Genomic DNA, 20867 nt, shown 5'->3' on the forward strand with positions numbered 1-20867 from the left:
GCAAAAGAGGAACTGAGGCACAAAAAATGGTAAGTAACTTTTTTCAGGGTCACAAGTGACCTGGGGAGAGTTAAAGAATTCAGATATGAAACCAGATTCTGAACCCCCAAGTCCAGCCTGCCTTCCACTCTCCAACTGTAAAAATACAGTTGTATAATGGGAAGGGAGGAGAACAGAAGGGATGTGGTCCTTGCCAATTTTACTGTTGCCAGAAATTGCTCAAGTGAGGCAGGTCTCAGGTGATTGAAAAATATTTATTCAGCATTCCCTTAACGTCTTTACATTTTGAGAATATCTAATTTGAGTATTTTACATTCTGAATTGTTCATGGGCTTTGAGGATGCTTTTATCTTTTAAGCATATTTTGTGTTGGGTAAACTAAAGGCTTGAATAGCTAATACTTATGTTGTACTTTGAGTGCCCATTGGAGACTGAATATTTTGTTACCGAAATCTAGACAAGAGACATAGTTAAGTCTCTTTACAGATGATTCTTAGCTTAGTTATAAGTGGAGACCTGAAGGAAAAAAGGAAAAGGAAGGGAAGGGAAAACAAAAGGAAAGGAAAGGAAAGGAGGGGAAAGGGGGGGGGAAAAGGGGAAAAAGGGGGAAAGGGGGGAAAAAGGGGGAAAAAGGGGAAAGGGGGAAAGGGGGAAAAGGGGAAAAAGGGGAAAGGGAAGGGAAGGAGAGAGGAGAGGGGAGGAGAGGGGAGGGGAGGGAAGTGATACATGTGAACCTAGGTTGGGGGAAAAAAGTGGGATGGGATTTTCAATTAGAGATAAATAAAAATAAAAAATATTGTTAGCTAAAATTAAAGCTGCACATTATAAATGCTATAAACCAACAAAAAGTTGATAAAAATTCCTCCTTCTTTTAGGGGATTTGGAAAAACAATGTAGCAAGTAGCAAGTAGCAATGTAGCAAGTAGTATATAACCTTTCAACCTAATTTCATATTTAAAAAAATTGAATAAAGGATTTTAAATAAATGCATGGGATAGAGAACTTAAGAATTCTGACAAGGTAGATTGAGGACTACTATGGCCAGTGATCCTTGCATTTCCTATAACCTTTCTCATTTTTCACCTGAAATTTACTTCTGACCTCATTGGTTTCAACTCCACGTTTTTAACTGTGACTCTTCCCATTGTAAGGAATATCTGTTATTCAGGGGTTCAAAGAAAAATTTAATTTGACTTACAGAATTTTAACACCAGAAACCAATTTTTATCATTTAATTTTGCAACAGAAAAGTATGGAGAGAAACTAAAAATTCTCATTACCCAAGGTTTGTGGGTTAAAAATATTATAATCATGAATCAAGTTCCTTTCACAATAATATAACCAGCTGACTGAAATGTGCAATTTATCATGCATTTTCCATGGTTGCCTTTGAAAATGATAAGGAACAGGTTTGCCTACAGCACTTAGCAACAAGCATCTAGTTCGAGGAATTGTCAGGTCTGGTGAGCAGAAAACAACCAGTATTAAACAGTGCCAGAAAGAATCAATGATAGTTTTACAATTAGTAACCCTTGTACTAAGCATAAATTTCTTTTCCAAAGGACTTGCTCAGTTCATTCCAGTGGGGTGTGGGTTTTATTTTTTTGTCAATGCCTAGTATTTTTAAGTCTCCACATTTGGGAAAATGCAATATACTTAAATGATGTGAATATGAATTTTAATATGTAGTGGTTAATTATACAAACGAATGACCAAAAAAAACTTGCTGAGGCTTTCAATGTATCCCTTAAACACCTTAGCAAGTGTCTTTTGAAAATAAAACCTGGAAGCCTTTAAATGATTTCCCATTGAATTGTTGCCATTTATCACTATGTAATTAGAGTATAAAAAGGGCTAAGCTCAAGTTATTTTCTTTGTGAAGGAATTATGATCCCACCCCCATTTGCTAATGTTCTCCTCCTCAAATTTATTTTAAAATTTACTCACTATACATTTTGTGTTTACCTTCTCTGTACATGTTTTCCCCAATAAAGGATAAGATTCTTGAGGTCAGGGGACCATATCATTTTTATTGTCTGCTCCTTTCTCCTTAGATTCATTGGAGCAAATGCTTGTCCTAAACTAAATGAAGAATGCTATTGGGTACTTTTTTGGGAAATTCTTGTATAAGAGGCTCAATACGGCTTTGCTGAAATACCCATAAAGAGAATAATCTGGTGTAGATTCACAAGGTAACAAACACTATTGGCTACTCTGACAAGAGGAATTGTCCTAAATCACTAGCCTTCTAAGGAGGTAAACTTGATTGAACTTCCCCTCAAGATTTCAGGTTGCTGAGTGGCAGTCTTGAAGTGATTGTGAATATCCTAAGCCAAATTTTTTTTTTTTGCAAGGCAAATGTGGTTGAGTGGCTTGCCCAAGGCCACACAGCTAGGTAATTATTAAGTGTCTGAGACCCATTATAGGGGTGGCTAGGTGGAGTAGTGGATAAAGCACCGGCCCTGGAGTCAGGAGTACCTGGGTTCAAATCCGGTCTCAGATACTTAATAATTACCTAGCTGTCTGGCCTTGGGCAATCCACTTAACCCCATTTGCCTTAAAAAAAAAAAGTGTCTGAGACCCGATTTGAACCCAGGTACTCCCGGCTCCAGGGCTAGTGCTTTATCCATTGCGCCACCTAGCTGCCCCTGCTAAGCCAACATTTTTGCATGACTTTTGTAGTGTGACAGTTCACAATTCATCAATCTCCTAGGAATCTGATTGATAATGCTATTATGCACATTGGAGAAACAATGGATGAGATTCAATCTCCCAGACTGCTGGGGAACAGGTCACTGTAGATAAGTACATCAAGACCCCTAGTTTGTCTTGGGTGTGACTTATTGTAAATATAGTTTTATAAGTTCTTTTAAATTTGAACCATGGGGCACCTAGGTGGCATAGTGGATAAAGCACTGGCCTTGGAGTCAGGAGTATCTGGGTTCAAATCCGGTCTCAGACACTTAATAATTACTTAGCTGTGTGGCCTTGGGCCAGCCACTCAACCCCATTTGCCTTGCAAAAAAAACTTAAAAAAATTTTTTGAACCGCAAAGGAATCAGAAAAGAGATTCTAGGGGAGGTCACACAAAAAAATATTTGCTTTACTTGTCAGTCAATAAACATTTATTAAATGCCTGTTATGTGCTGGACACTATATTAGGCACTGGTTTAACAGAGAAAGTTAAAATACAGATGTGTCTTTTGATCTATTGTTAATCATTTAGTGTCCATGTAAAACTCTGTAGAAATTAGAGAGTTAATAAAAAAAGAAAAGTAACCCCAGTGAGGTATATCGAGAATCTACAATATGTGACCTCATTTGCTCAGTTTTGTTATAACAATAATCTCAGCATTAATGAACATCATTTCATAAATTGATATTATATGATGATAAATAAAAAATTTCCATTATAGCAAGGGGTTATAGGCAGAAGTTTTGGGTTCTAGTCCAAACCTTGCCATCTTGAGGACGGCTTCAATTTCTCATCTATGGAATTAGGAAGAATGTATTATGTGATCTCTGATGTACCTACCAGCATTAAATTTCTCTGATTCTCTGGAAGATGAACAAACTAGTAGATTGTATGAAAGATCTGAGATGCTCATACCTTTCAATAACTAATATTTAATTTGAGTCCTCGAGTTCTTGAAAGTTTCAATCCTATGGAGCATTTTTGTCCTTCTATTCAGGCACTTTAAGTAGTATGTCTAATTTTTAAAGTAGATTATTGTACCACATGATGAATATATCGCATAAGACTAAATGGCCACTATCGCATGCCAAAAAAGCAATTAGAAAATTGAATCAAGGAATTAAGGATTAATGTGGCTATGTTATACCTGTCAGCAGTAATAAGTGTTTTGACAAGAACAGAATAAAGTTTGACACTCTGTATAAATACTGATCTGATATATGAGTGAAATATTAAAAATGCAAACAACTACACATTAATCATTTTAACATCTCCTAACTAAAACATTTTTAATGGTATTCTGATCAGAATTCATCTATAAATAAAAATGAGTCTTTTTCATCAGCTTGCATACCTTAGTATTTGCCATTTAATGAGTATTTATATTGATATATAATGTAATTTTGAGTCACATTAGTAAAATAGAATTAATTTAGCAAGCATTCAAGGAAGATAGCCTGTTGTCTCGGTATAGGTAATCAAGTTTTTTTTTTTCCCCTATAGAATGAAAATGGAGACCCAGTATTTCAAAAACGGATTCCTTAGTTTCAGTGACTTGGACAGAAAAAGAGAGCAGAAATGAAGCACTTTCTGTAGTAGCCTTCTGTTTTTCAGGAGATGGTGCAGGGAGAAAGGCATGTGATAGCCTTGCTCAGAAGGAGAAGGGCTTACTTTAATGAAAGAAATTAAGCTGATCTACACTTTCAAAAACAGGGTTAAGCTGCATTAGAAGTCCATTCAAAGGGAATAATATATTACACAAGGGAAAAGAGGGAAGGAATAAAAGAGAATATTCACAGGCTCAGGATTTCAGTCCCAGTTGCAAAGGTATGACAATTGTAAACTTCATTTTTACCTTATTTTAGGCATTTCTCCTTTTTATTAAAGTATTTTCATGCATGACTGAAATCCATGTGTGCATTTTATTTACATTGCTGTGTTGGCAAAATTTCTGTTATAAACTTGATTGTATAGCTAATTAGAATAGAAGAAATTTAGTATTTTGAACTTACTAGGAATGGAAGCAAATTTTTTTGGGGGGGGTTCACAACACAATCTCTGTTAGGAGTGATTATATGTTAGGAATGATCCAAATGACTATTCTTTTTTCTTCTTTTTTTTAGTTTTTTTCCAAGGCAATGGGGTTAAGTGACTTGCCCAAGGCCACACAGCTAGGTAATTAGTAAGTGTCTGAGGCTGGATTTGAACTCAGGTACTCCTGACTCCAGGGCCAGCGCTCTATCCACTGCGCCACCTAGCTGCCCCTCAAATGACTATCCTTTTTTTTTTGTTTTAGTTTCAAAAAAGCTTTTATTGGTGGCTCCCTTAAAGGCAAAATACCAGAAAACAGAAAATTATCCACTGCAGAGACATCATTTTGTAATAAAGAAATAGTATCCTTATCCCTTTCTTTCCCACTAGTATATATACTTTCATCTTATTATTACAGTTAAGAGCAGTTTTCCATGTCCAATACACAACTTGTTTAAAAAGGCACCCATTAATTATGACTGTCCACCAGTGCAGTTTCTTTCTCCATAGTCTCAACCACAGGCTGTAACATAATTAGAAAGCTCTTTTGCTCAATCTAGTAAAAATATTTTAACTGTATCCTGCTTTCCTCCTATCTGTTAGAAAGATAAGAATCTCCAAGTTTTTTCTAACTATGTTTAGAACACTCAACAATTGAGGGGGAAAAAAAACCCACTATCTGAAATAGTTAAATGATTACAAATTGATGGTCATAAACTTAGGGAGGTGAAACTCAAAATCAGACAACCAGACTTGTTAAACTGCCTCCTCCCTCAAGTAGATAATTAGAAAAAGAAATGCTTTGTCTACTAGGCCAGGCCAGATAAAGAAATTCTACTCCTGCAATACTCCGAGGTAACCCCCTTCCCCAAATACCAATGATACTTATGGCTGATGATGGAGCTTGCAACAGAGCTCACAGTTTAAGTCCCAAACAGAGAAAGTCAGCAGAACGACAAGGGAGTTCAATGACCCAAGTGAAGTGCTGGTAAAGGCACAAGGAGAGGAATCACAGGTAACTTTTAGTGCCCTTTTCATTTAACAAGCCACACAGTAGAGCAGCCCAAAGACTCCTGACTTTCCATCACTCCAAGATGTTTAAATCAATTACTGTAGAAGACTTGATTGGCAGGCTGGCATCCCCTCTGGGAGAGATCTTCAAGGGAGCCCCAGCAGGTCCTGCTGGAGTAAGCTACGGCTGAGGGGTGTACCGTAGGTATTTCTTGCCTGAAGGGAGCTCCTTGGTGAAGACTCCTTTAGGAAACAGTTGTTTAGCCTCCTCTTCAGAGATAGTTGGAATAACCATTACACTATCTCCACATTTCCAGTTAACAGGAGTAGCAACCTTCTTGTAGGCTGTCAATTGAAGGGAATCAACCACTCTGAGGATCTCATCAAAGTTCCTGCCAGTAGTTGCAGGGTAGAGGATAGATAGCTTCAACTTCTTATCTGGGCCAAAAATAAATACCACTCGAGCTGTCACTGGCATGCCCTGCGCATCCCGCTCATCTGGGTCTAACATGCCCAACTTGATGGCAAGGTCCTGTTTGTGATCATCAATAGTCATTTGAGCTTTTTTCTGCCGGCGGCACCCGCGAGCTCAAATGACTATTCTTAAACAGAACTTAAAAACTATTCCCCTCTTTCTTATCATTTTATAAAATTCCAGATGAGCCAAAATATGGATCACATTCACAATATATGTTATATTTCATTATCTCCCCAAAACACCCAAAATTGCAATGTTCTCAAGGGCAATGAAGGGATGTATAATAGCTATAAGTGATGTTTGTACTTCATTCTCACAGAAGACCATGACATCAAGGGAGGCGATAACATGACCAACACATGAATGAATCACTACGACTGGAGACATTCCAGGATGTAAGGCAATCAGGATTAAGTGATTTGCCCAAAGTCATAGAGCTAGTGTCAAGTGCCTGAGTCTGGATTGGAACTCCAGTCCTTCTGATTCTAAGGTCAGTACTCTATCCACTGTGCTACCTAGCTGCCCTAATAGCTAGAAATAGACAGCAGTATATTACCAATATTATCTTATAAACCAAACAGAGCTCCAAGTATATTATATGGGAGATGTATGAACAGAAAAAGAAGTGGATTGGTTAGGTAACAAGAGAGAGATAAAGAATGCCTAGTCTGTATAGGTAGGGGCATAACATTAAAAATCCTATAGATAAAGAACCTCTAGTTCAATGGGTAGATTTATAGGAAGAAATGGTCAAGTTATGGGTAAAAGTGATGGAGGGGTTATTACCTACACTGTTGCTTTTCTTTGTAACTCTAAACCCTAACACATAGAAAGCATAAAATAAATGCTTCTTGACTTGAGTTTATATAATAGGAAGCCCAGAGATGAGATCATATATCCATTGCATATGGAAGTCTAGGTTTTCTGTATTTAGAATGTTCTTCCTGGCTTAGTGTATCATGAAGTTAATGAATCCCACAGTTATTCAGAAGTATTATAGAAAAAAACTTATTGACAATCTGACAGCATCTGCTTATCATTTTGTTATTATCTGGGAGTCTTATTATTTTATTAGCTAAGTTACCTAATAAATTATACCCTTGGCTGTAGGGTAGATCTGACTTAAGCTTCTCCTTTAAAGAGCCCCCCCTTGATTTAATCTTGATCACACTAAAAACTTCTTATTTTACTGTCCCTTAAGCACTTACATATAGTCTCTTCATGGTATAATATGTGTTGTTCTTGCTATGTTGCACAAACTTTCTATAAGCTTGTGTATCTTCCTTTATCCCCAATCAATATGTAGCTTCCTCAGATTACTTTTTTGAAGGATGCAATGTGATAATAGGTAAGAAGGACTTAATACATTTTAGCTGAAAGAATAACATCTTATAGAAGATTGGGTGGATAAGGCATCTACTCTATCAATTTTTCTCAATATGTATATAGATACACACACATATCTTATATCCACATATGCTATTATAAACATGAATTGTTATATTTTTATTTAAGTATAAAATTAACAAATATAAAATGATATTTGCATTGACTGAGAATCATCAAGATCCATATAATATCCATTGACTGGCAAAAAAAAGGTTTAAAGTTGCAGCTAGTTGGTGCCTAAGGGCTAACTGAAGAGCTATTGCTAGATTTCCTAGATTGCAGGGAGACCAGAATTCTTCATGAGGGTCTCTTCATATAGGGCTAAGAGTAGGCAACCCATGCAGAATACTTTTGGCAAAGAGATTCTAAGTTTAATCTCTTTTTCTCCCTCACTTTGGAAGACTCTATAATTTAGATCTTAATACATTCTAGTTGCCTTCTAACTTCATTCACCCATAGACAAAGAACAAATGGTCCTTTGTCACATTGAGCCAATGTTAGTGCTCAAAGGCTACAGATCAAGAAATGACTTCTTCTGTAGGTAACTCATATTTTAATATTTTATTTTCTAAATAGAGCAGATTCCCCTAGTTTGCAACTTTCCTCAGCATCACCTGACAATGAGTAAATTTTAAAATCAAGAGTAAAATTTAAAAATTATGGACTAGAAAATTCTATGCTAATCCTTATCATATTCCTTCCTAAAAAAATTCAATTTTATTTTTAGTTCTGAATTCTCTCTTTTCCCCTCTTTCTTCTTTTGAGAAAGCAAGAAAAACAAAATCTGTTACAAACAATTCTTTTAAAAAACGAAGCATGGAAAACTGGAACACTAATGCATTGCTGGTGGAGTTGTGAATGGATCTAATTATTCTGGAAAGCAATTTGGAATTATGCCCAAAGGACAACAAAACTGAACATACTCTTTGATGCAGCACTACTACTAATAGGTTCCTCCCAAAGAGATTACAAAAAAAGGGGGGGATCTCCATATACAAGAATATTCACAGCAACTCTTTTTTTATGGTGACAAAGAATCAGAAATTGGGGAGATGCCCATCCATCAGTTAGAGAATGGCTGAACAAGTTGTGCTATATAAATATGGAATATTATAGCTTTCTAAGATGAGCAGGCAGATTTCAGAAAAACCTGAAAGGACTCACATAAATTGTTTGTGATTAAAGTGAGTAAAACCAGGAGAACATTGTATATCTTAACAACAACATTGTATGGTGATCAACTATGAGACTTAGATCTTCTCAGCAATATAACAGGCTAAATACAGTTCTAAAAGATCTGCAATGGAAAATACCATCCATATCCAGAAAAAGAGTTTTGGAATCTGAATACAGATCAAAGCATACTATTTTCAACTTTTAAAATTTGTTTTTTGCTTTTCTTTCTCACGATTCCCCCCCCCCTTTTTGTTCTGATTCTTCTTTCTCATGAGTTTCTCTTTTTATTCTGATTCTTTTTTTCACAGAATGAATAATCTTGAAAATGTGAGTAACAAGATTGTATACATATAATCCATATCAGACTACTTGCTATCCTAGGATGAGGAAAGGGAAGAGTGGGAGAAAGAAGACTACCAAAATGAAAACTGAAAATTATCTTTACATATAAATGGAAAAATAAATAATAAAGATAAATAAAAGTTACAAAAGAAAAAGAAAAGCACAGAGGATTCTGAATAGATTTTTCTTATTTAAAAATTTCAAAAGGAAGAAGATAAATAATATTATGGAATCCCAGACTTAGAAGGTGTCCTTATTTAATCCAGTTCCCCAAATAATGCTAGAAATCTTTTTATAATCTCCATGATAGGTTGTCATTTATACTTCACTGTGTTCAAGTGTTCAAGAGGCAGTGTAAAGTGGATGACACAAGATTGAGACCCCCTTACTATCTCAGAATCAGAAAGAAGTTCTTTGGGTAATCATATTCATGAAATTATAGCCTCAGCCCCAATCTAGTGATTTTTCTAATAATAGACCAGCAGGAATCACAAATCAAATAGCAAAGCTCTTAATTAGGATTGAATAGCAAAACAAATAACAAGGGAAAATCAAATTGTAGGGACACAATGTTTGCTAAACAAAGATGTACAATCTCCCATAAATTTATATGGGAGTGGGAGAGGGAACAACTCAGATAACTCATACCTAAGAATTCCATTGTAACCAGAACTTGTTAGTGGAAATAGCACAGAAACTTCAGCTTAAAGACCAGTATGCAACCCTTTCTACTTATGTGGCAATGAGGAGGATGTATATGACTGTTGAAAGAAAAATACTGTTTAGACACTAAAGTATTATAGAAAAAGTGAGTTATTCTAGTGATTGGGCAATAAATTGTTTTGAAAGGCAAATAATTGTTCCATTGTGCCTTTTTGAATATTTTAAATTGTTACAAAATTTTTTCTTATGTTTAGATTAAATCTGCTTTCCTATCACTTGTACCAGTTCTGTCCTTTGGAGACAGGCAGAATAAACCTAATTCCATTTCCATAGGAGACTCTAGGTATTTGAAGATAATCATCATTTTCTCTCTTCTAAACCTATTCTCCAGCCAAACATTCCCACTTCCTTCAGCTGTTCTTTATATGATATGATGTACTGCACTCTCACCAGTCAAATGACCTATTTTGGAAACATTGACTTTATCAATGTTTCTTCTAATATGTGGTACCCAGAACTACAAGGGTGGCCTGAAAAGAGCAGAACAAAGAAAGACTATTAAGGGCTTTGATACAAAATTGACTTTTAGTAAACTTTTCTATAGCAATATCTCAAAAGGCTCTTTTTTAACCTCTTGGCCAAATCTGTTACATAGAGTGAATATTAAATTAAAACATTTATACCTGGAACTGCAATCATAAAAGAACTAAATCAAGAAGTACTATGAAAACTGTCAGCAGTGGGAATGGAAGTGCAGATTTTGCAATATTCTTAATGTAGTATCAAATGTTAATAACCCTAGCATAACAAATGACTTTCTACCAAGATTATTATAGTGATCGTTGCCTACTAAAAGTGAACAAAACATGGATGAAATCTTGAAATTAAAGTAATAATTCCTGTTGTCTGTTCACCATATAAAAAGACTACATAATTTTACTTGTTTTGAACTTTCAGAGAATCAATTGTTCTTAGTTGAGTTTTCAGGGAGATAATCAGATATAGTTTAACTAAACCTCAGAAGACTTAGACACTGGGTCTGACATGGATTAGTTGGGCAATTTAAGGAAAACTGTCCCATTTTTGAGCCTCTGGTTCCCCTTTAGCAAACTAGAAATTCTATCCCCTCCCAACTTCATAGATCTTCTGAGAGTTCACATAGGCTAATACAATTAATGTGGTAAATTCAATAAATTTGTTAAGTGCTCAGAATGGGTAAGGAATGAGGGACATTGAAAGTAGACTTACTATTTTTAAGGATCTTACAATCTAATGGGACAAAGGATAAACACACAGCTATATTATAAGGATGAGTGAAATAGACAGCGAAATATATGAAGGTATTTCAAAAATGGGAAAATTAGGATGTCATTATTATTATTATTTTCCAAATAGAGAAATTTTTGTGCTAGAAGCTTTAAACATTTATTAATGAAACTTTTCCTAAAATATGCCATAAACTTCCTGTCTTATACAATATAACAATATATGGAGTATAAATGTGCTTTTAATGATGATCACATTATGAATATCATTCATTGTGATATTATATAGATAAGGCTGTGGATACAAATGTAGGAACAAGATTAGAGGGTTGAGTTGGGTTTATTCCTTGGGATCTTGAGGTTCCTGTTTGTTAGGGTTCTTCAAGAGTAGTAGTAAGTAACCTTTGATCAGGTACTTACAAGTTAGTGTTCACATACTGGAGAAAAACCACCCTTTCCTGGTATAATTAAATTCAATACATAACTCTTTAGTTATGCCAAATGACATCAATAAATATGATATCTAGGTCTCATGTCAAAACAAAAAGCAATACAATTAATAATCATGATCCTGAAATATAAGCATGATATTCTCAAAAACTATTTAATAGTTCTAATAAATATGTGCTCTAAGGAAGGTTTAGGAACATTTGTACTTTTTAGTACATGACCTTAGTGGATTTTCAAAATAAAAAATAATATTCCTGAGAATAGATATTAGGTTACACTTTCCAGCTAAGGACTTTGAAGATTTTGGTGCAGTATTATTGTATACTACTGAAAGAAGAGACTGTAAGAGTTAATATACCATCCCTAGAGAGCAATAGGCAATTTAATCCTAACATTTCATTTTTTTGAGGTTATAATTGACTTACTCATCAAATGTATATGATGCACCATTGGATACTCCAATTCATTTACTGAAAAAATTCAGTCATGGGAAGAAAAATCACCCTAGTGCATACCTATATGTCATGAAAATCATAATGACATTTCTTTGATGATATTCCTTTGTAACATGAAGGTAGGGAGTTGGATTGTCAAATATTCATTCAAACCCTCAGTAAAAATAATTCCCTGCATCTCCTGAATTGCAAAAAAGGTGATTGAACAGTTACCATATGGTACCATTCCCTGAACTACAGTGTTAGAATCAGGGACAAAGGACTATATAGATTGTTACTTCCCCATATTTTTTTTTTTGTATGTTTACATGGTAGACTCTAGTCATTCTCTTATCTTTTTTCCCTTTAGGGTGGATTACTGCATTTAGTTATATAGAATTAGGATTATACTACTTAATCAAGGGGGTCCATGATTTCTTGGATATGGGTTGTTGGAGGCCAAATTTGATAGTTTGGAATTGGAGTGGCTTGGATCAACTGCTATAATTCTAAACCACTTACAAGTGCTGTCCCTGGAAAAGGAATTGTTTCTCTGAATGCTCAGAGTTTGATTTATCCATCACATCAGATGTAGATCAATGACCCAGATGTCCCTGCATCCATGGAGAATACAATTCCCTGATGTTTTGGTAACTGGTTTCATTAGCTGCTGTGGTTGACAAAAAAAAATCATCACCTTACAGTGAGCTTCCTAAAGATAAATCTCTCCAAACCCACTGAGGCTGACAGATCTTCAATCTGTCTTGGGTCTATGGACCTGAAACCTTTCCAGCTCATTCTTACTCATACAGTCTACTCCAACCCATAAGGAAGAAGGCTTTGGTGGAGGGCCATCACAATAATGAAAGCATTAAAATCATAATCAAATTTTTCAGAACATATTTTTCAGAAATAAATGAGATGCTGCACTGGTTGGAAAGTTCAGGGTGAAAAGTCACTCAAGATGTTCAGCTGCCTCACAGCTGGAACATTAGAATAACAAAACTATGAGCTTTGGGCAGATAGCTATGTTTTGAACATAGTTTGTCAGGGAAGACTTTTTTTGTTTCTCTGAAGATCTAACACAAACAGTTGAAAATCAGCCTTCATATTCTCTCCTCTCTCCACCTAGTACCTAGCTTAGAATTCCCTCTTTTGTCTGTGGAAGTTCAGGAGAAAGTGAAAGAGTACAAGAAGGGACTGCAGATGGGGATGGGTAGAGTTCTGGGGCATTACCTCTAGTCATCACCAATTTCTGGTCTCAACATAGGAACTACCTAGTTTGACCTACTGCTTAGCATGCATTTCTGGTTTCAGATGCTTTTACTCAAACAATTTGATCGTACTAACTTAGCTACCTCATCAGAGTTTATTACGGAAATTACAACATATGAAGGTGAATAAAATATCTCCCAAATTCGGTTTTTTCCTAAAGCTCCTTGTTCATTGCAACTGAAAATTAATGACCAGCGCCTGTGAAATGATCCTTCCTCTGGTTAGACTCACACTGCTTTACTAACTCCCTCTTGGTCCTACTAATTATCTAATTGATTAAGCCTTTGAGGAACCTTCTGTCACTGGGTGTGGTCCATTACACACATCTGGCTTTTTATTCTTTTCTTTTTTTAAAGAGACACTGTAGATTAATTAAAACAAGCCAAGTAGAAATGCAGAAAACAATAGGGAAAACTTTTACAAACCAATCTCTAACAGAAAAGCCAGAAAATGTTTCTGTGTTGATTTCTTTTTGAGCACTTTTGGAAATGGTTATGAAGTGCCATATTGAACTCATCAGAAAGAGTCCTAATGCCCTAGAACATTTTCCCTTACAATGATGGTACTGGGAACTGCTTTCCTAAGGGAGATAAGGCATTTATATCACATGGCAGGGCTAATATAACAACAGAAGGTATGGGGATAATTCATTTACCTTATGGGGAGTTAACATAAACTCCAAAGCAGTTGACATGAAATAGTTTTGTAAAAATAGTTATCATCCTTGTAACTTTGAAACTCAGAGAGGCAAATTTAATTTAAATAAATATTTATCTAATATTTAAATGTTACTTTACAGCTATTATGTAATGCATTATGTGTACTGAAAATCATCAGAAACAAATATTTTGAGCCTAGAGAGATGTCTCCATTATTCATTGTAAATTGTGACACCTAATTGACTCTGAGGTGATTCTTCCTCATCTCATGGCAGGTGTTTCATTAGAAATATTTTCTTTACTAAACCAGAACTGGAAATAAGTGAAGGCAACCACTTTGCAAATAATTCAATCAACAAGGATTCATTTTGTTGTTCAGTGATGTTTCAGTTTTGTCTGACTTTCTGTGACCCAATTGGGGTTTTCTTGGCAAAGATACCAAAGTAGTTTGCCATTTCCTTTTTCAGCTCATTTTACAGATGAGGAAACTGAGGCAAACAGGATTAAGTAACTTGCCCAGTAAGTTTCTGAGGCTGAATTTGAACCCTGCCTGAAGAGTCTGCCTGATTCCAGATCCAGTGCTCTATTCAGTGTACCACTTAGCTGCCCAAGTATTCCTTAAGCTCCTATCATATGCTAGGTACTAGGAATATAGGCACAAATTAATGTACCTATCCCTACTTGAAAGGATTCAGTAGGGAAAATAACTTCATACACAATGCATATATACAAACATATGTATACAATACATGTATACAAACACATGCATACAGAGTATATATGTAGATTTAATAAATAAAAAGTGGTTAAATAGAAGGTAGTTTGGGAGGACCAGGAAAGGCTTCATGAAGATGGTGCTTGAATTCCATCTTGAACAAAAAAGAGCAGTTCCCTAAGGGAAAGTACACTGATGGTATGTAGGTTAGTCAGAGAAAAGGAAGGGAGACTGGAGATGGAATACACTGTATGGAAAATAAAGCAACAGAAGGAGGAGTAATGTCCAATAAGTCTGGGAAAAATAGAATGGGGACAAGCTATGAAGTGTTTTAAAAGCTAAACAGAGGATTTTTATATTTGATCCTAGAGGCAAGAGGAAGCTATGAAGTTGACTAAATAAGGAAGCCAACTTCTCAGGTTTACCATTAAGGAAATTATTTTGGCAGTGGTGTGTCAAAGAGGTTGGAATGGTGAGAGATTTAGAGTAGGGAGACCAATTTCAAAGTAGAGGCAATAATCAAGATGCGAGTTGTTGAGGGCTTGAACTAAGGTGGTAACTGTGAATAGGGAGACCTGATCAGATTTGAGAGATGGGGTAGAGGTAGAAACAGCAAGATTTGGCAACTGATTGAATATGTATGGTGAAGGAGAGTGAGGAGTTGGGAATAATTCTGAGGTTACAAACCTCAAGAACTAGAAGGATAGTGTTTTCTTTAATAGGAATAGAGAAGTAAGGACAAAAAGATGGAGGGAAAGATAATGGACTCAGTTTTAGACATGTTGAGCTTGCAAACAATTGCCTTTATTTTAAGTACAGCCAAATTGAAAAACTAAGTCAAGAGCTCTAAAAAACAATGGAAGTATTACTAAATTCCATATGGTATTTTTTTAACTCTTAAAAGCGATAATTAAGTGCTCTAATACGATATTTTTGCTAGGAAATGTGGTGCAGTAGAAAGAGCACCACTCTTTTTTTAAGTCAAAATTCTGTTCTCTACCTTTCTACTTGTCTAACCTCTCTGCTTGGTCAAAAAAAAAAACCCATTCTGTCCTGTTGCTTCCAACACATTGCCTCCTCTTTCATCCCAATTTTATCATTTATTTTCAATCTCTACTTGGCTATTACTAGCTTCTTCCCTACTGCCTATAAACATGTCCATGTCTCCCCCATTCTCAAAAAAAATTCCCCATTTGACCCTTTTTTACCCTGATAACACTAGCCCTATAGTTAAATTCCTTGAGAAGCTGATCTATAATAACAGATGCTTTCATAATTAACGTCTTATAAACCAACTTCTGAACTTATCACCACACTGAAATTATGCTCCCTAAAGTTATCAGTCTTTTAATTGTCAAATTCAACAGCTCTTTCTAAATTCTCATGCTCTGTGTCTTCTCTGACTATCCTTTCTCAGTCCCCTTTGTTGGATTTTCATCCAGGTCATATCTTCTACCTGTCCCATCAGATTCTGTCCTGGGTCATGTGAACACCTGGAGTGGGTTCTTTAAACTTGAACATCTCATGTTTCCTTTGAGCTATTATTTCCATTCTGCCTTACTCATAAAGGTTAGCACCCTCCCCAAAGAGGGTACATCATGCTGAGTGGTCCTGTGTCACTGTTTCCTATGCTGCACAATCAATCCCAAAGTTCTTAGGAGAGACTTTCAGGGTATCCCTGTATCACATCACTTCTTCTGCCCCCCACCCCCCCAGCACATAAGCTGTGCCTACCAAAATGTGAGCTTTTTGAGAAGGGACTGCAGTTTTACATAGTAAGGGCTTAACAAAATATTTGTTGACTGATTAATTCATAGCATTGCTATGAGAATCAAATGAAATTATATCTATATCCATATAGATATAGAAATTATATATTATATTGATAAAGAAATTATATATATATATATATATATATATGCATACACCCATGAAAACACTTTCTAACCATAAAGAACTTCATAAATGTGAACTTATTTACATCAGGGAAAGGTGCATACCTTAATGCAAATGAAGAAACACTTTAGGATGAGAGAATCCATTCATTGATCTTAACACATGCTTATGAATGAATCAAAGGACATGGTGGAGAAAAAAATTTCTTCCCTTAAGGGGCAGTGTCTATAAGATAACGTCAAACTAGAAGGTAGAAGAATTTCAATTCAGATACTGACTGTATGGCTATTAATAATTCACTTAAGTGCTCTTAGCTCAATTTTCATGTCTATAAAATGGAAATGATACTATTTGTATTACCTTTCTTACACAGTAAGTGTGAAGAAAGTATTTTATAAAGCATGAAATGCCCTGTCCTCTCACCTCAGCCTTTTGCTAAGACTTGACTGTTCAGTTTTTTCCTATTCATCTACCTCTTGTATTCATGTACCTAGTTATTTATTTACATGTTGCTTCCCATATTAGAAATTATCTTCCTTGAGGGCAGAGACTATTTTTGTCTTTTGTTTTGTATCTTGAGTAACAGCATAGTACCTGCTTAACAAAGACTTATTAATTGATTCATTTAATATGAGCTAGGACTACTACTTCTACTATCATTCTTTTTTTTTTTTTTTAGTTTTTGCCAGGTAATGGGATTAAGTGGCTTGCCCAAGGCCACAGGGCTATGTAATTATTAAGTGTATGAGGCCAGATTTGAACTCAGGTACCCCTGACTCTAGGGCAGGTGCTCTATCCACTGTGCCACCTAGCTGTCCCTACTATCATTCTTTATCTAAATCATTCTTTAATTTCTTAAATTCTTAATTTAAACTTTTCTATAATGATATTTACATATTGCAGATTGATTTCTGGATCATTGTTTAATAAATCTTGAACTTGGAAGGTTCTTGGTGGTTATTGAATGCACCCACCATCCCTAATTTTTAGATAAGGAACCTGAGATCTGGATTTCCCAAAGTTGCCACAAGTAGAATATGGCAGAGGCTTGACTTGATTCCACCAAGGAAATCTCTATTAGATATGACACAATCTTGAAAGCATTCAAGTATACTTGTAAAGGATATCTCATGGAATAGAAGTTAGCAAAACATGAAAAAAATCACAGATGGCATTGTGTGGGACAAATGCCACTTAAATAAATTTCGGAGATCTCTCAAGGTATGAAGAGAAAGTTTAATTCATTTCTCAAGGAATGGGCCACAATCAATTACAGAGATTGAGGCAAAAGCAAAAGGCCCAAGGATCACATTTATCCTAATTCAATTCCCAACCCCGCCACTGACCCACCCTCCTTAATGAGGAGTGTGGTTTTACAATCTAGACTAGCAAACTAATCTAGGGAAAAGAGCATAAAATTCAAACCGAAACCAGATTATCTCTTCAGCCCCAGGAATTGAATAGTCATCTAGACTTCAACAGATAAAGTGGGGTCAGTTGACTCTTCAGCAATATCCCAGAAGTTGCTTTGTCAAGGGAGGAGGGGCACATAATTAACTATTCTTCAGTCTATAATATTCTACTGAAGAAATCTCAGACCTTATTCCACTCAGCATTGTCTTCCAAAAAGGACAATTGAGAAAATTTAAAAAAAAAACCCGCACATTGAATAGCTAATTATGCACCAGGCATAATTGGGTATAAAAATACAAATGAAACAGTCCCTGACCTTAGGAAGTTTACCTTTTTTTTGAGGAAATCAGCATACACATATATACATATGTTTTTATTTTGATATATATATATATTCATATTTCCCCCTATATATTTATACAAAAGATATATATATATATATATATATATATATATATAATAAATTCTAAGTAATTTGGATTTCAGGAACCATTAGTATCTAGGAGATCATGAGAGCTATGCAGGAGGTGTCATTTAGACTATCTTGAAGAAAGGCAGAGATTCTAGGAGGCAGAAGTGAGAAGGGAATGAGGGAAAGCTTGAAGAATTGTAAGAAGAATGGATTGGCTGGCTTGCTAAGTCCATCTTTCACTACCAACTTATATGCTCACTTTCTTCTTTTTATAAAAATCCTTATCAGAAATATTTTTACATATATCAAGTTTGATTTTCATCCTAGATGAAAGTATGAGCATGGAACATGCAGACTATTATATATTCCTTGATCACACAACTGAGAGATGTAGAAACATATGATCCCTCCCTGTTTATTATTGTTAGGTAACTTTTTTTAATTGACAAAGTTAAACAAAATAAACCATTTGAGTCTCTCATTAAGTTGTATCTTGTACACGCTTTAAGATCATACATAACTCCTGATAAATGCAACTTTATTTAATAACTCCCAAATCATTAATGTTGAGAGGCATAAACAGGGATATGTATACTTGACAAAAATATTCACTACTATAGTGGCAGATGTCTTGTGTAAGGTTCAGTAATAAGAGGGACTCCTTGGGTAAGATGGAATGGATGGTGAGGTTACTCCAGGTCCTCCTATTTGCAGATAATATTGTGCAAATATGTTGAAGTAGAACACTACAAAACTTATAGAACACTACAAGGCTTCCTCAGTGAGATATGCCAGTTTTCTTTTATTTATTTATTTTGCAAGGCAAACGGGGTTAAGTGGCTTGCCCAAGGCCACACAGCTAGGTAATTATTAAGTGTCTGAGACTGGATTTGAACCCAGGTACTCCTGACTCCAAGGCTGGTGCTTTATCTACTACGCTACCTAGCCACCCCAATATACCAGTTTTCAAGAGAGACTATTCTAACATTATTCAAGAGAGACTATTCTAACAGTCCATTCAGGAAAAGCTAAATCAGTTTTGAAAAATATCTATTGTACAACTCTAGAATACAGGTTAGTCATGCACAGATTCATGTTTTAAAAGTGATGTAATGTGGTTGAGAATATTAAAATACCACCACAAAAATTCAAATTGTAGGTAACCTCAAGTATTATAGCACAAGTAAGTTGCACCACATTTTAATGATGCTATATCCAAGAAAGCACACAGGGATATCAAGAAAAATGTATCATCAGTATTTATCAATGTTATGTTAAAGCCATTGTGACTAAAAATGAAGATGAGTTTTAACAGTGGCACCTCTCTGTACCTGGAAGTTAGGACCTACCTAACTGCATTCATTTTGGGGGGCTTCTATTGCTAACTCACATTGAGCTTACTGTCCACTAAAATGCTTATATTGTTTTTAGAAAAAACATATTTACTTACATGTCTTCTTTATCTTATATGTGTGGAGTTGACTTTTTGTACCCAGGTGCAAGGTTTCTACATTAATCCCTTCTGAATTTCCCCATATTAAATTCCACCTAATGCATTACTAGCCTATCGAGATACCAGAGTAGAAATGATGGAACGAAAAAATAGCTAAAATGGAGTTGATACTCAAAAGAAGTATGGAGCTAGTAATAAAGGATCTAGTTAACCTTGAGGAAGTTTAGTCATGTGGCCTGGGAAATGAAATCACAAGATACCCAGAAACCTGATAGTTATTGGTGAGCCACAGTCAGTGATTTTCAAAAGATACTGGAGAAATGAAATAGAACCACAGGTTAAAAGAGAAGCACATGAGTCTGAATTTTCAAGAGACGGTAGTTAACAGAGGCTATAAACTATAGACTATAAGCCAGTGAGTTTGACTTTGATTCTGGTCAAAATTCTAGAATGCATTATTAAAGAATCAGTTAGTAAATATCTACAAATAGAAGCAGTGATAGCAAGGAATCAGTATGATTTAAACAAGAACAAGTTATACTAGACAAATCTTCCTTGCTGGTCAAGTGTTTAGACTGATGGATCAAAGGAATGCATGTTCCATAGTTTACCTACATTGTAACAGAACATCTGATAAAGTTTTCGACCTAATAGTGTGGGAAAAAGTTATATAGATATGTAACTGACAATAATTAAGTAGACTTGAAACTATATAAATAACTAAAAATTCAGAATGGTTGAAATTAGCAGAATGGTAATATCCACTTGGAAGGTGGTTTTTAATATGTCTCAGATATGCAAATAGACCTGGTTATTTAATATTGTAACATGTTTATGAAGTGATAAATAGCATACTAATCAAAATTCAGATGACATAACACAAGAGCAAAAATGTTGGATGAAAGAGACAGGATTAAAAAAGAGTTTGTTGACTAAAACAATGAGACAAATCCAATAAGTTGAAATTTAATAGTGATGTCTGATGCATATAAAATCTTTTATTTGGATTAAAAAAGATCAACTTCTTAGGTTCAAGTCCTGGGAAGCATGGTTTGACAGTAATTTGCCTGAAAGAGATTTTGAGGCTTTAATGAACTGTAAGCAGTTTGC

At 35.3% G+C, this 20867-nt stretch overlaps 1 protein-coding gene and 1 pseudogene across 1 annotated transcript in view; both read right to left on the reverse strand.

Moving 5' to 3' along the window:
- The window catches only part of ATRNL1 (attractin like 1), a 1271094-nt gene that overhangs the window by 144225 nt on the left and 1106002 nt on the right, over positions 1–20867 (reverse strand). The gene's annotated exons all lie outside the window — the stretch shown is intronic.
- Positions 2548–6308, reverse strand: LOC141521244 (peroxiredoxin-6 pseudogene; annotated as a pseudogene).

The sequence above is a fragment of the Macrotis lagotis genome, chromosome 4, assembly GCF_037893015.1.
Source record: "Macrotis lagotis isolate mMagLag1 chromosome 4, bilby.v1.9.chrom.fasta, whole genome shotgun sequence".
Taxonomy (NCBI): Eukaryota; Metazoa; Chordata; class Mammalia; order Peramelemorphia; family Peramelidae; genus Macrotis; species Macrotis lagotis.